The following is a 14,724-nucleotide window of genomic DNA, read 5'->3' on the forward strand; positions in this document are numbered from 1 at the left end:
GTATGCAGTGCACGTAGCGGATGGCCACTTTGAGGATATAATCCATTTCTTAACTACAGGAACCATGCTGTAGGGATATTTTGTTCAACAGAAGAAGGAATTAGTGATACACATAGTAGACTTTACCATGATTGCAGGGCACCTCTACAAAATGGGCAACGACGAAATATTACGCAGGTTTGTCCCAGAGTTCGAGCGAGGACAAATCCTGGACGAAGCACACGGGGGGCTTGCTGGTGGACATTATGCGAGTCACGCCACAACCCAGAAGATTCTTCACGCAGGATTATGGTGCCCAGTCTGCATCAAGATTCGAAAGCATACTGTCGAGCGTGCGACGTATGTCAATGGGCGGGGAAACCATCACGGAGGGATGAAATGCCACTCCAGCCACAGATGACGCTACAACCATTTGAGAAGTGGGAAATCAACTTCGTAGGACCTATTGCGCTGTGAGGTAAGATGGGCATGCGCTATATCATCATCGCGATAGAATATTTGACTCAATGGGAAGAGGCACAACTGGTCAAGGACTGCATGGCTGCAACAACTATGAAGTTTTTGTTCGAGAACGTGCTCACAAGGTTTGGATGTCCCAAAATTCTCATGAGCAATCAGGAAATGCACTTTCTGAATGAAACGATCAATGCACTCACTGAGGAATTCCAAATATATCATCAACATAGCACGCCTTATCACCCGCAAGTGAATGGGACTGTTGAAGCATTCAACAAAATTCTGGAGATTGTGTTGACAAAGGTCTGTAATGCGTAACGAAATGACTAGGACTTGCACATCCCTACTGTGCTATGGGCATATTGAACCACATGCAAGAAGTTGACGAGCCAGACACCTTTTTGGTTAGTCTATGGTAAGGAGGCCGTTATGCCTATGGAATACATTGTGCCTAGTCTGTGGATAGTGACAATAACAGGTATGGTAGACCACAGAGCTTTGGAGGAATGGCTCACGCAGCTCAAACAACTGGAGGAGGAAAGGTTTTTGGTTGGATTCCATCAAAAATTACAGAAACAGTGAGAGAAAGCGTGGCATGATCGCCATATCAAAGTACACACTTTTAAGGAGAATGATCTAGTATTACTATGTGATAGCAAATTCGAGAAATTCCCTGGCAAACTCCAAATGCATTGGTTAGGACCCTATGTCATCAAAGAAGTTATCGATGGGGGTGTGGTTCAGCTTGCCAAACTCAATGGAGACCCCTTCCTGAGAAGAGTGAATGGCAGTCACCTGAAGCTCTACACAGGTGGGATGACTGCCTGACTACCGTACGAAGGACAGTCTCACTGCTCCAGCCAGTTGAAAGAGAGTGCGGGACGATAAAGCAGTCTAGGGGAAAGATGCACAATTTTTAGGGTGCACGTAGATGTGGACAATCACAAGGGTCATGGTTGCACAGAAAGGAGTGCAATGTTGCATTGATAAGAGGAGAGGTGACAATTGCTGTCACTATTCACAGCAGGGGAGTGGGTGGCAGGTAATTAAGAGAAGGGGTATGAGCCAGCTATGGAATGATCTGCCACAGGTTTAACACGAGGGCGCCAAAACAGGCAGGAGATAGTGAAGTTGAGATTTTAAACACTTATAAATCATAAGGGGGCTTCCATCGGGCGAACTATGCTTCGGAAAAACATAAGCTGCTTACTAATATGGAACTTTTTATTATATCTGCACAAGGAGTAAGCCCGAGGGTGGTGATATGGCCGATGAAGAGGTTGGGTTCTCTAAGGAACATGTTGTTGACAGCTGTAGGCACCACGCAGAGTTCAACATCAACGATAGGGCATGTACCGGAAAATGGGAGACATGAAGCAAAACTGGTCCGGATGCCACAACCTCGCCTGTGGGTGGGCCGACAAGCTAAAAAAGAAAAGAGAAAGGATGGAACGATGGAGACCACTGGTAGACATGTAGTTAATAAGTCATCTTTGATGTACCTTGAGGATTGGGATCTCACGGACAGCAGCAAGGGTCTTGAAAAATTGCAACACAAGCTGCAACAAACATTGCGAAGAGAAGATACGAAGGAAGGAAGTGGCTGCGGTGGTACAAGGAGGTCCCATATGTAGCTCCTCTGCTAGAGCTAAAATCCTATGAGGGGGTGTTCTGTGTTAACCGAGCAGAGCAAAATGAGCATTATCGGTTGCGAGAATGGGTAATAACAATGAATCAGGAGTTGAACGAAGCGTTGCATAAGACAACGAAGGAGCAACAGGATGAAGAGCGTCACTCGAAGGGAGGTGAAACGTGAAGCCAAGGCAGTGCGTCTCGCCGCACTTATGAGTGGCTCGAGACGAGTCACGATGATTGTGTTGGGGGACTATTGGGTAGCGAAGGTCCTGCGTAACAGTTTTGGGGCTGAGAGCCTATAAGTTAGGGTAAAAATATTGTAAAACTCTAAAATGCACGGAGCACGATTTGTAATAAGTCGAGTCAAAGGGTAGTTCGCAGAAAAATAATGTAAAGAAACAGAAGTTGAGTCGGCACGCCCATGGATCGCGGTCCAGGGAAATGTATAAATAGAGCGAGGCTCTATGGGTAGAGTTAGTTAGTTTTTGGATGATGAATGATTTGAATTGTAATGGGTTCATGAGTTAAGGAGTTTTGGAGCGTCTATAAGTCCAAGGCGAGGGTATTGGGTAGTGGATAGAGGCTCTGCAGTTGTGTGTGCAGAGGCCTGGTAGAGTCCGCAGCTGTGTGCGCGGACTCCTACAGCTGAGTGCACAAGGTAGATCTGGATGTATTGGGGATAAAGTGGAAATAAAGATAAGTTGGTTTTGAAACTCTGTGTTAATCTGAGCTGTTACAGATCTGGTTGATTTATGATTAATGTTTCTATTGATTCTTTATGTGCAAGCTTATGTTCTGGGTTAATGCAAATCTATATCTCTGTTAAGTGCATGCACTGGTTATCTTTATTAAATGTTTGCTTAAAGACCCTTTTAAGTAGATCTACTCTATAATAAATCATCCAGTAATTAGTATCGAGAAGTAGCCTTGTTTCAGATTTGTGAAGAAGCAGAGCAGTGCAAGGCTGCAGAACGGTGCACAAAACCTCCAGACCACATCTAGACATCCCAAGGGTGCGGAAACCTAGTTCTAGCACCCTCCCCTACTACCTCGGGTGAGACCTCAGTCTGCGCTCTGCGGGCTGTTGCCGAAAGGGACGATAGCTGCGGGATTTGTTTGGCTAAACAACTCTTCCGAACCTAGGTCAGGCCCATATAAGCCAACAATAGATTTTCCATCTACTAGCTCATCGTCTACCATTTCAAATGATGCGTATGTGAACCTTCTTTCTTAGGATGATGCACTAGATACTTCTGCTGCAACATGTAGTCTATCTTCCTCTCGTCCGCCCATCTTCCATTCTGATGAGGACATCATGGAAGCCATGTCTACCCATGATTACCCTTGGGACGATATGAACCATCGTGCATACTTCCTTTTACATTTGCGAACCCATAAGTTTTCCCCCTATCTTACTTGCGATGATGTATCCGATACCAGGCCCCTCACTATCTTCTCATCGGCAATGAAATTTATCATCACATTGTTTATTTTATCCTTTGTCGTTGTCTCGCTCATCATTATGGCTAGTACCTTACATCATTCATAAGGACTTGGGTAAAGGGGCATATCTTCTAAAGGATTTCAAAGGCAAACTTCTTCCTAATCCTCACAAAGCACTCTACCTCAAGAAATTTTACCCATATCATATCCCATCGATTTGCATTTATTCATTTTTGTCATGCATTTAGGTAGGTTGCATCATCTCATTTGTTGTGTTTTGTGCCTTTCAGATGGATCCATCATCCACACTATTGTGGGTTATGCTGACGGTGCAAATCGCTTCTCCAGGAATCTAGCCTGGACAACATGGGACATTTTCACCCCCTTGCATACATGATTCCATTATAACGGCGTGTGCATCAGATTTTCCAACAATAACCAGTCCGAATATGATGCAGTGATAGGTTTGTTAGTCAATTCCTTTTCTCATCGCATCCTTCATCTTTAAGTTCGTTTAGATTCCTTTTTTCTTGTCATGCAATTTAATGGTGTGTATCATGTGCATAACCAAGTCCTATTTAAAAAATATCTATGAGTTAAGCTGTTGGTACGTGAATTTGAAACCATTACTTTCAGTCATGTTCCTAGAGCCCAAAATAACTATGTAGATACCATTGCAAATAAAATTCTAGATTGGCATTTATCACATGTATACCACAGAAGAAAACCATAAACAAAACACATGGTGAACCATCATTGTCAAGATGCATAATCACATTATGTATCGCATAAAACATATAAGTGTTTAGAGCCCATAGCTCTAAATACATATAACATGCCCATAGGATGTTACAAAAATCAAAACAAAGGGGACCCACATGTCCCCATCCCTAGTCACTGTCTAGCAGATCTCGTGCCAAAGGATTTGCTCCACCTGCCTGTAGATCACGTATCACTTGACTCGCCATGCGCTGCATGATCCCTCGTCACTTTGAGGAAAGACGTGTACACTCATCTATGTACTGATCGTCTAACTAATGACACCCGTGCTCAGAAACTCATGTCAAGAGCTTATCACATCTATGACATATGTCAGCGAGTAGAGCACTGACATCTGGACCCTGGCCTGATGATGATGTTCCCTGATCTATGGCCCCAGGTGCTGTAGCTCGACCTGCATATCCTGCCGGTTTCACTGGTGCTATATCTGCATACCACATATTTTACACTTAGTACCATATACATGTGATAAAAATATGAAATGCACCATAAAAATAGAAACTTAACACTTACCGTCTGGTCCCCATGCTTGTTCGAGTGGAAGTGGTAGGTCAAGATCACCTTGGTAGTTCATCCCACTATAGGGATAATCATCTATGTAAAGGGGCATCTTATCCTAGTGAGCAAAAATTTCGGGTTGAAACACACGCTTGACCCCCCTCCTCCCATTCTCCGTAGTAGTTGCCCCCAGCGGTGCATCCTGGGCACCAGTGGGCCCCCATCCTGGATCTGTACATGAGGGCAGATGGTAGGTATCTTCTCAAAGAAGAAAGCACATAACACTGTACCAAATGCACAGTCATGGTTCACTTGTCTGTCGCATAGACTGAGTTGACGTTTCACCGATGACATCATAATTTGGGCCCACCCATAGTAGGTCCCTGCCAATACACTCTCAACAAGAATCATCTGCCCACTAGTGATGCGGTGGAAGACCTGGCTGCCTAGAATTCATAGCACTGTTACGAAAATAGCTCGTTTCTCTAGCCTATCTAGATCACTGATCGGGATGGTCGTTCCCTTCACACGAACACCTCATGGAAAATTGCGATCAATGAACTCTGTAATGTTCCTCCCATAAGGCAACACCCGGTGTATATCCCCCACCACCCCTAAGGAGGGGAAGTCCGATCAAAAAATAAATGTCCTGGAAACTGAACTCAATCCTGTGCCTTTGCACCATAAAGACCTCCTAGTTGAGGTCCCAATAGCTAACGATCCTCGATAACAAGGGCTTACCTGCCCTCATTAATGGGTTCTCTAACAACTTGAGAACCTCGTAGCGAGCTAGTGCCCCTTGAACCACCTCATCCCCCTGAATCTCAGATCGAAGGGTGTTCAAATATCACTCGTTCCAATTGATTTTCAACTCTGCCATACCTGTAAAACAACACATGTATTATTAGTTCAAATATGAAAACATCGTTCTTGATTGTTTAACCTCCAGCCCCCACTAGGCCAACAGAACACCCTCCCTCCCAGGTCTAGTTGACAAATTTCAGCCAGAAAAGTGCAAGCTCATAGGTTTTTGACCAATTCCTATGAGCCATGTTGCACTTCAGGCCCAAAAAAGTGTGAGACGGCCGTGAGGAGCAACAGGGGTATCCGAGGGAGCTGTGGCGCACCAAAACAACAAATAGACCACTAAAATTGAATAGATGAATAAGGTAACCTACATGAAAGTTGCAGTCCTAATTCTGACGATATGTTTGCCCACTATGATCTCCACAAGATTGAGGGCCTTCTCCTCCTCTCCAAATACACCACAACTCACTTACCAATTGAATTAAATTGGAGGGAAAAATTCCTTTTATAGAAAAACCCACAATTTGTTTTTCACCCATTGCGACCAAACCATAGCTCAGTTTGACAAACCATCAACACCGTTGGAATTCCCTCACTGAGTACTGTAATGGGTCTTTCTTCATTTTTTATGATTTGACACTTCTCGTGGAAGCCGTTTTTCCAAGAAGGGTCACTTTGTCGCCTCTCAAAATAAATTTTCTTCATATGCGACGCTTGTACTTTGGGGACCACCTTCCCATGGTGCTTTTCGTCTCATGTGTTGATTTTCATCATGAGCACCCATCATTTTCTCATGTTTTAATGGTCCCCACTGGGCCTATTCTGTGTGGCAGTACCATTGAGTCACCCTTGTTCAGAGCATCCACGATGAGTCACCTTTGAATCCATGGATTCTGTTTCACGTCTGATTATATCATGTCACAATATTCCATCCATATTTTCATACCATTCATCCTATGTTGCTCATTTTGGCCTTCAGTCATACTGTCCACCATCTCCTCTAGAGTCGAGTGAGTCATTGCCAAGTCCACCATGCACTTTATGCACTGACAAGGGAAGTCGTATGTTTGTCCCTCAATCCCATTTTCCCCATTTTTCCTAGTGTTAGTCCATCTGTCACATTATTATTTTCACTCTGCCTTAGTTGAGGATCCTCATTGCCTCACCTATGGCGCAACATATTACGTCGACATTAGCACATCTATTCCAAAAGACGACCTATAAGGAAGTGTATCTTGGTGCCTGCTTCCACTCTTGTTTGGTGCCTCATATCAAGTAAAGGGAATCATCGTTTCCCTTAGACTTGATTGATTCATACTCGTGATTCATACACTTGATGGTTCAGTGATGTAGCAGATTGTACTAATGATTCATGGGTGTGTGTGATATGTTTCAGACTACATGAGGGGGTGGCCCTTTAGGTAGCCCCCCACATGCCCGGGTGACTTCATATTATGCTACAGCCTCAGATGTAGTTCTGTAGATTTGATGGGTTCAGTTCCTACCACTTGCATCGCTCATAGAATTCATGTCTCCTTTGGATGACCCATTCAGTTTTGCAGAGCCCTTTCCTCTTCAACAGGGCTTTTTGATTGTTATACCCTCCCTCCCACCCATTTTTTGAGGGAAGGGCCATTATATCGCATGTACTAAGATGTTATTGTATTTAGTCTTGGCTCATGTTTTTCTAGGCGCATTATGTATATGGGATACATTGTATTATTTTCTCACTCATTTATGCCAACATGTCATGTACCATTCAACATGTACTTTATTGCTCAGTTTCATTTTTCTGGGCACATCATTATTCTTTTTACTGAGTTATCTCGGTGGGTATAGGTATGCCTCCCCCGCCTCACTGAGATCAAGTACCACAACATAAAAGGAGACTTACATCAGTTAGTTGGTTTCGCTCCCTCAGTCACTATCCTCTTTTGATTCAGCTCCATTGGTCTCTCTCTCTCTCTGACTCCCCTTCAGTGTCTAGTGATTGTGTCCTTAAAACGTACTTTGGTCATATGTTTCTCTCCTAACACTCGTACATTGGGGGGAAATATGTTATCACCAAAAATTTATCATCTAGCCATAACTTACTAGATAGATCGAAGTACACCATGTAGGGCCAATTTTACCATAGTAAAATTGGTTTCACTATGAGAAATTACTTTATAAACCACCTTTGTTAAGTTATTTATGGTTAAACCCATGAAGAATAATTAAATAAATCATTATTTATTTAATTATCTTCTAGGAATAATTAATTAAACCATTTTTTAGCTAATATTCCTTGTCATATTTGACCCAGTCATGATAAATAATTAGATAAATCATTATTTATATTATTTTTCTCTAGGAACAATTAATTAATCACTATTTAGTTATTATTCCTTGTCAAGTTTGACTAAATCCTATAGGAATACTTAAATAAATCATTATTTGCTTATTATTCTTTAAACACATTCCTTGAGATGATAAATAAATCTTTTATTTATTTATTATTTCTAAATAAAAGTATTTAACCAATTTAAATACTTTTTCCCTCCAACCAAATATATTAAAATATTCCAAATGATTAATTCTAGATATTGGTTAACAATATTTTATTCTTTCCCATTATTCAAGAATAACCTAATAATTTGCTATAAATTGGAGGGTTTTACATTCATCCTTCACTTTCGATCATTTTCATTGTTGCACTCACTATTGTAACTCTGATTATTATCAATGTCGCTCACCATTTTCCTTTTTCATTTGAGTTCCCATTGAACTCAAACATTTTGTTTGCCGGGTTTACACATTGTAGAGGAAAAAGACTCTACAAAGCTAAAGACATTGAGGATAGCCAAGAACCCATCCCACAGAAGGGTACTGGTAACATTATTTGTTCCCTTCACAAGTGTCATCTAATAAAATATATTCTTTATATCTAGTTTCCATTGGATTATTAGAGTTATTTGCGCTTATTTTCTTATTCCATTTTTCTATTTAACTATTTTTGTTGCATAAATCAGGACATTGACAGGTTTTGTTTCTATCATTTTCTGCATATCCACACTATTTTACAACCATTTTTACTATTAGGGTTGTTTGTAATCCACAATCTAAAGTTGTTTCTTTTTGTACACTCTCGATAAGAATACCATAAAACAATAAACCTTTTGAATTTCCAACTTCATGATCTCCTTTAGATCCACCTCATAAATGTGAATTTGACAACATATTTTCTCATTAAATGCATCCCCCCCACTCCTTTTAATGAAAATTTCCCTATCAAGTCAACTGTACCAATCTCAATGGTCATATTATGGATGAACTACATCAAACCCCTCCTTGCAGCGCAATTACTCGTACATCGCAACTTCCTCCACCTGTGCAATCCTCCTGAGTACCACACAACTTCCTCCTTGACAAAGTCCTTCTTTGACAGCGTAGTTTAAAGTCTCGTGCTTCCTTCCAACTTCTTGTAGAACTAAGACTCTTCTCCATTCATATAGTCATTACATAGCCCCAAGGACATAATCGTCCCTATAGAGTTTCAAACTACTCTCATTTACTTGTCCAGGAAATAGTTCTCCATTCAGCTTCACGAGATGAACTACACCATCATTTGAGATATCCTGGGAAATGTATGGTCCTAACCAATGCATTTTGAATTTTCCCAGGACTTTTGCAAACTTATTGTTAGGATTCCAAGAAAATCTCCTAGGTTGTAGCTCAAAGATGCCTGGTAACATATAAATTCAACTATTATTGCAGGTTTAATGGAAGGAATGATGGTTTGTTCAAGCCAGATAATCACTTCTACTTGTTTCACTCCAGACATGCATGAACACCCCCAGAATACAAGGCTTTAGACCACCAAATGCTCACAGTTTAGATATCGGGTGAATATGGAGAATACTAACCACACCAGCAAATGCACAAGACCATGTGATGGCCAGCGACAACTAGTAAAGAAGCTTGTAAATCTATTCTACTAATGCACATATAGGATGACAACTCTCTTGCATCAGATAGAAAGAAACCTGAGTAACCTATTCAGTGATACATTCAATAATCCAACACAGAGATAGGATAACAATTATCTAGTGCTAAACCTCAAAGATCAAGAATACAACATATCAAGCACAAGCTTAGAACAGAGGAAAATGGAAAGTGAGTAGTTAACAGCAAAAGAAGCTTGTATTAGCTAAAAATGAAGACGAGATGCTGCAAGTGACAAAATATCTACAGTCTCTAGAAGTTGAACCTTACATCAAAATGCCAACCACCAACCCTGATTACATCTTATTTCTGGGTATTTATATATTTACATTACAAGGGCACTCAGCCATTTAGGTATGGAGGGGTCATGATTGACCATCAACTGCATTTAACTGCCTGATGGAGTCTTTGACTATGTTTGCTTGCTTCAGTGGATGAATCCGATTTGTTCAGGTGTTGTGCTATCCTCTTAGGCAATTGGGGTGCTCATACCAGTGGAGTTCCATAACTGATAAATGCAGTTACAGGGTCGTGCTCTGTCCTTTTCTCCCTTGGCCATGCCTTCTGTAAATATCGTTGTTGAGGATTTACTATGATAGGTACTAGCAAGCTGGTCACCTTCCTCCTTTGGGGAAACGGAGTGGTCAGAGGATGTGAACTGCATGGGCGAGTGGATGATATGGATGAGTGGAAAGGATGGCCATCGGATCAGGGAAATGGACGGCGGAGATGGCTCGGCAGAGGATATCGGCAAAGGTGGGAGCGGGTTGAATTTGGGCCGTTAGATCTTAGGGGGCTAGATCGAACGGTGATCGAGAGGCAAAGTTACGCGGTCGTTATTGGGCAGGAGTAGTTTAGTTGGGCGGTAATAGTACTGATCGCACCGCTTTCGGGCCCTAAGCAGTAAAAGGACGGGACCGCGCAATTCCACTCAGCAGTTGACACGTAGTGGTGGATGAGAGAGAAAAACCACTCTCATCATGTGCTAACATTCAATCACATTATTGTCACGTTAAGTGCGAAGGCCATCAGATCTCGGCGGAGATGATCTGACGGTGGGGATTTGATCGAGCGGATTATTATGTTGGGCACGATGAGAGTCGTTGGATCAGCAGGGCTCGATCAACGGCGGGGGATTAAGAAAGGGGTTTATGAGCGCGCGGGGTTATATGTGGGTGAGGTTCTATGGTGGGTTTAGCCCTTTGCACTCGGGGCTTAAGGTGTTTTGTTAGGTTTAGAGGAAAAACAGAGGAAATGGAGATGAAGGAGAGTAAGCGGGGTAAAGGAAGGAAGGAGAAAGTGACCGATGTGGAATCCTTTTGAGCACAACCAAGCATTCTGAGCTTGTATCTAACCTTAGAAAATCATCATTATATAGCAAAGCTAACAGTGGCTCCTTCTGGGGATGAGATCCTCCCTGTGAGGTCTCAAGAATTGTAGACCACTACCATCATACAAAAACAGATTAAAAACATTGCCTAGTTTTCCATTGGGCATGGAGTTTATTTAAGCCTACACTAAACCTGGTAAAAATAACATATTTACAACATTAAGGCCCAGAGACCCTAAAGAACATAAATTTTCAAAAATCTCCCATTAACTGGGCCATCAAAGGCTGCTTCTCCTTCCATACTTTGCAGCATGAAAGTGTTGTTCCCTTAGATCTGAGAAATGATAAAAGGTCCAGTCCACAGAGCATCGAACTTCCCATGATTACCTTTCTTTTCCTTCAGTACATCCCATCTGAGCACCAAGTCTCCGACTTGAAAACTGTCTATCTTTGCCTTTCTGTCAAAGGCTTCTTTGATCTTCCTTTGATGTGCTGTAGACTTTTCAATCAATTGATCTATGATTTGATGCAATTCTGCTAGGTCACTAATCCTCCTTGCCATGTCATCCTCCTCATTCTCCTCTTTTTGCAAGAACTTAGCCACAGGGAGGGTCAACTGAATGGGGAATACAGCTTCAGTGCCATATACCAGCTTGAATGGAGAGTTACCTGTGGATTTCTTGGTGGTCACCCTGTCAGCCCACAATGCAAATTTCAGCTTGGAATCCCAGTTCTTCTTGTTGTCTTCCAGTAGCTTTCTGATTATCCTTATCAGGCTTTTGTTGCAAGGTTCTGCTAGACCATTACCTTGAGGGTAATATGAGGTGGAATGAGCTAACTTAATGCTCATTGAGTCAGACATGTCCACCAACTCTTTTGCCCTAAAGGCTGCTACATTGTTTGTAACCAATTTGTGCGGACAACCAAATTTGGTGAAAATATTTTCTATCAAAAACTTCATGACCACATGGTGGTTAGCTTTCCTAGTAGGGATGGCCTCAATCCATTTAGTGAAGTAGCCAGTGGCTACTAAGATCCATCTGTGTTGCCCACTGGAATGTGGATTAACTTCTCCTATGAAATCCAAACCCTACTGTTGAAAAGGACCGCTGGCATGTGTTGGTTTCAAGGGTAAAGACTTCAATTGCTGTTTTCCTTCAAACCTTTGGCACCTGTCACAAGATTTTACAAATGAAAAGACATCAAAAAATAGTGTGGGCCAATAATACCCAGCTCTGAGGATCTTGTGGGTGGTGGTTTTCTAGTAATGATGTCCTCCAAAGATGTTGGAATGAAACTGATGCATGACCTCCATAGATTGTTCTTTGTCCAGAAACCTTAGAAGGATTCCAGATGGATCCTTCCAATAGAGCAGGTTTTTATGAATGCAATATTTGGCTGCTCTGAGTTTAATAATTCTGGCTTGGCTTGAACTTAGGCCTGGAGGGACTTCTAGCTTCAGCAAAAATTGAGTTATTGTAGAATACCATTCACAAGAAGCTAGATTTTCAGGCAGTGACTGGTCATGCCCTGGTTCGGCTGTTTCTTCTGTCTGTCCATCTTCTGAATTTGTGCTTATCAAATTCATGTCCAACATCCTACAATTTTCTTCAGCCATTAGCTTGGCAAGGCCTTACCCTCTGACAAGCTTAGTGGGCTTCAATTCTATGTTGAATTCAATAAGATTTGCAATCCATTTAGCCCTTCTTCCATCAACATTTGGCTACATTAGGACATCATTTACTGAAGTAGAGGGCACATATGTGATTTCCTTGGAGTGCAGAATATATATCCTGAAGGCTTTCAGAGATTTGATAAGAGCATATGCCTGCTTTTCGATGATATAATACGTCAGTTCAACATCCCTTAATATTTTGCTAAAGAATGCCACTGGATGCTCTGAACCTTCTTCATCTTCCTGCAATAAAACTATTGCAAGGGTGTCACCTGAGGCAAATGAAAAGATGTGGAACTCCTTGCTGTAGTCTAGGTTGATTAAAGTGGGAGCTTCCATAATAGCCCTTTTCATGGCTTCTAAAGATCTTCTTGCTACATTAGTCCATTTGACTTCTGACCCCTTTTTCAGCATGGAGGTGATGTGTTTTACCAGTTTTGAAAAATTAGGAATGAACCTCCTTACAAAATTTATTTTTCCCAGAAAGGATTGGATGTCCTTTTTTGATCTTAGGACAGACAAGGTCTGTATTTCTTTCACTCTTTCTGGGTCAATCTTGACACCTGCAGCAGAAACAATTTGTCCAAGGAGCTTGCCCTCTTCTAAAGCAAACTGTGATTTTTTAGGATTGACTGATAACCCAAATCTCCTGCACTTTAGAAACACCTTCTTCAAGTGCTGCAAATGGTCTTGATGACTATTGGAGTATATTGTTATGTCATCTAGGTAGATAAGGACAAAATTATCCTTCTCTCCTACAAATGCTATATCCATAGCTCTCTGAAAGGTGGCTCTAGCATTCATCAGCCCAAAAGGCATCTTGGAGTACATGAATGTGCCCCAAGGAGTGGTGAATGCAGTCTTTTCTTGATCATTTGGATGTACAACAACTTGGTTATACCCTGAAAATCCATCCAGGAATGACATCACTTTGGCTCCTGAGACTTTTTGCAACAAATGCTCCATCTTGGGCAGGGGATAATTGTCTTTCTTAGAGCATTTGTTCAGGTTTCTGAAATCAACGCACAACCTGATTTCTCCACTCTTCTTCCTCACCACTACCAAGTTAGCTACCCACTTTGAATACCTCAGAGGGATTATGATTTTGATAGCCAACAACTTCTTGATTTCTTTTTCAATCAGAGGGAGGAGAAAAGGATTTATGGGTCTGAGTTTCTGCTTGAAATGAATGGTGTCTTTCTCTAAGGGGATCTTATGCTGGATGATCTTTTTGTCATAAGTTTTCAGGTCACTGTATTCCTAGGTGAAGACATCAGCTAGTTGCTTCATTAAGGTGCAATATTCAAAACTTTGAGTAGCAAACAAATGAGTGGATAGATTTATATATTTTAGATGATCTGGACTCCCTATGTTATGCTTATGGACTGTAGACTGATCTTCTTTTTGGGTAGCCTTATAAGGCACATCATTATGGTCAAACAACTTCTCTAGGGGAACTAGGCCTTTAGGTATATGATTGCTAGGCAACTGAACAATGTTGTCTCAGCCAATCCTATTCTTTAGCTGGGGTTGGGGATTATCCTCCAAGGTTTCATTCTCTTGATCAATTTGTATTTCGGAGAATTCATCAATGACTTGCAGAAACCTATTTACTTCATCATCATCCTCAAAGACTTTCCAATGCTGAACATTATCAGGAAAGGATGGTCTATATTTTATCTGGACTTCATAGGCCAATCTAGGGGGCATAGGAGGGATGAACATGCTAGCAGACACGACAAGGGAATCAACAAGCTGATTTTTTGCTCCAGGAATGTATGAGATACAAAAACTATCAAAAGAATCTTTGAGTCTCCATACCTCATCTCTGTATGCTTTCATCCTTGGGTTCCTTGCTTTGAATGATTTGTTCACTTGCAAAATGATGAGGTCAGCATCTCCAAACACCTTTATATTTCTAATTCCTCTGTCTTTGGCAGTGTTTAGGCCCAATATTAGAGCCTCATACTCTGTTATATTGTTGGTGACCCAAAAAGTCAGCTTAAAAGACAGATGTGTGCTTTCTTGTCTTGGAGACACTAGCACCACTCCTGCTCCTGCAGTTTCTATTATGCATGCTCCAACAAAGAACATATCCCAAGCTTGTGTCCCTTCT

The sequence above is a fragment of the Pinus tabuliformis genome, chromosome 8 (assembly GCF_031772625.1).
Source record: "Pinus tabuliformis cultivar Carrire ecotype Pingquan chromosome 8, CPIR1, whole genome shotgun sequence".
In the NCBI taxonomy this organism is placed as follows: Eukaryota; Viridiplantae; Streptophyta; class Pinopsida; order Pinales; family Pinaceae; genus Pinus; species Pinus tabuliformis.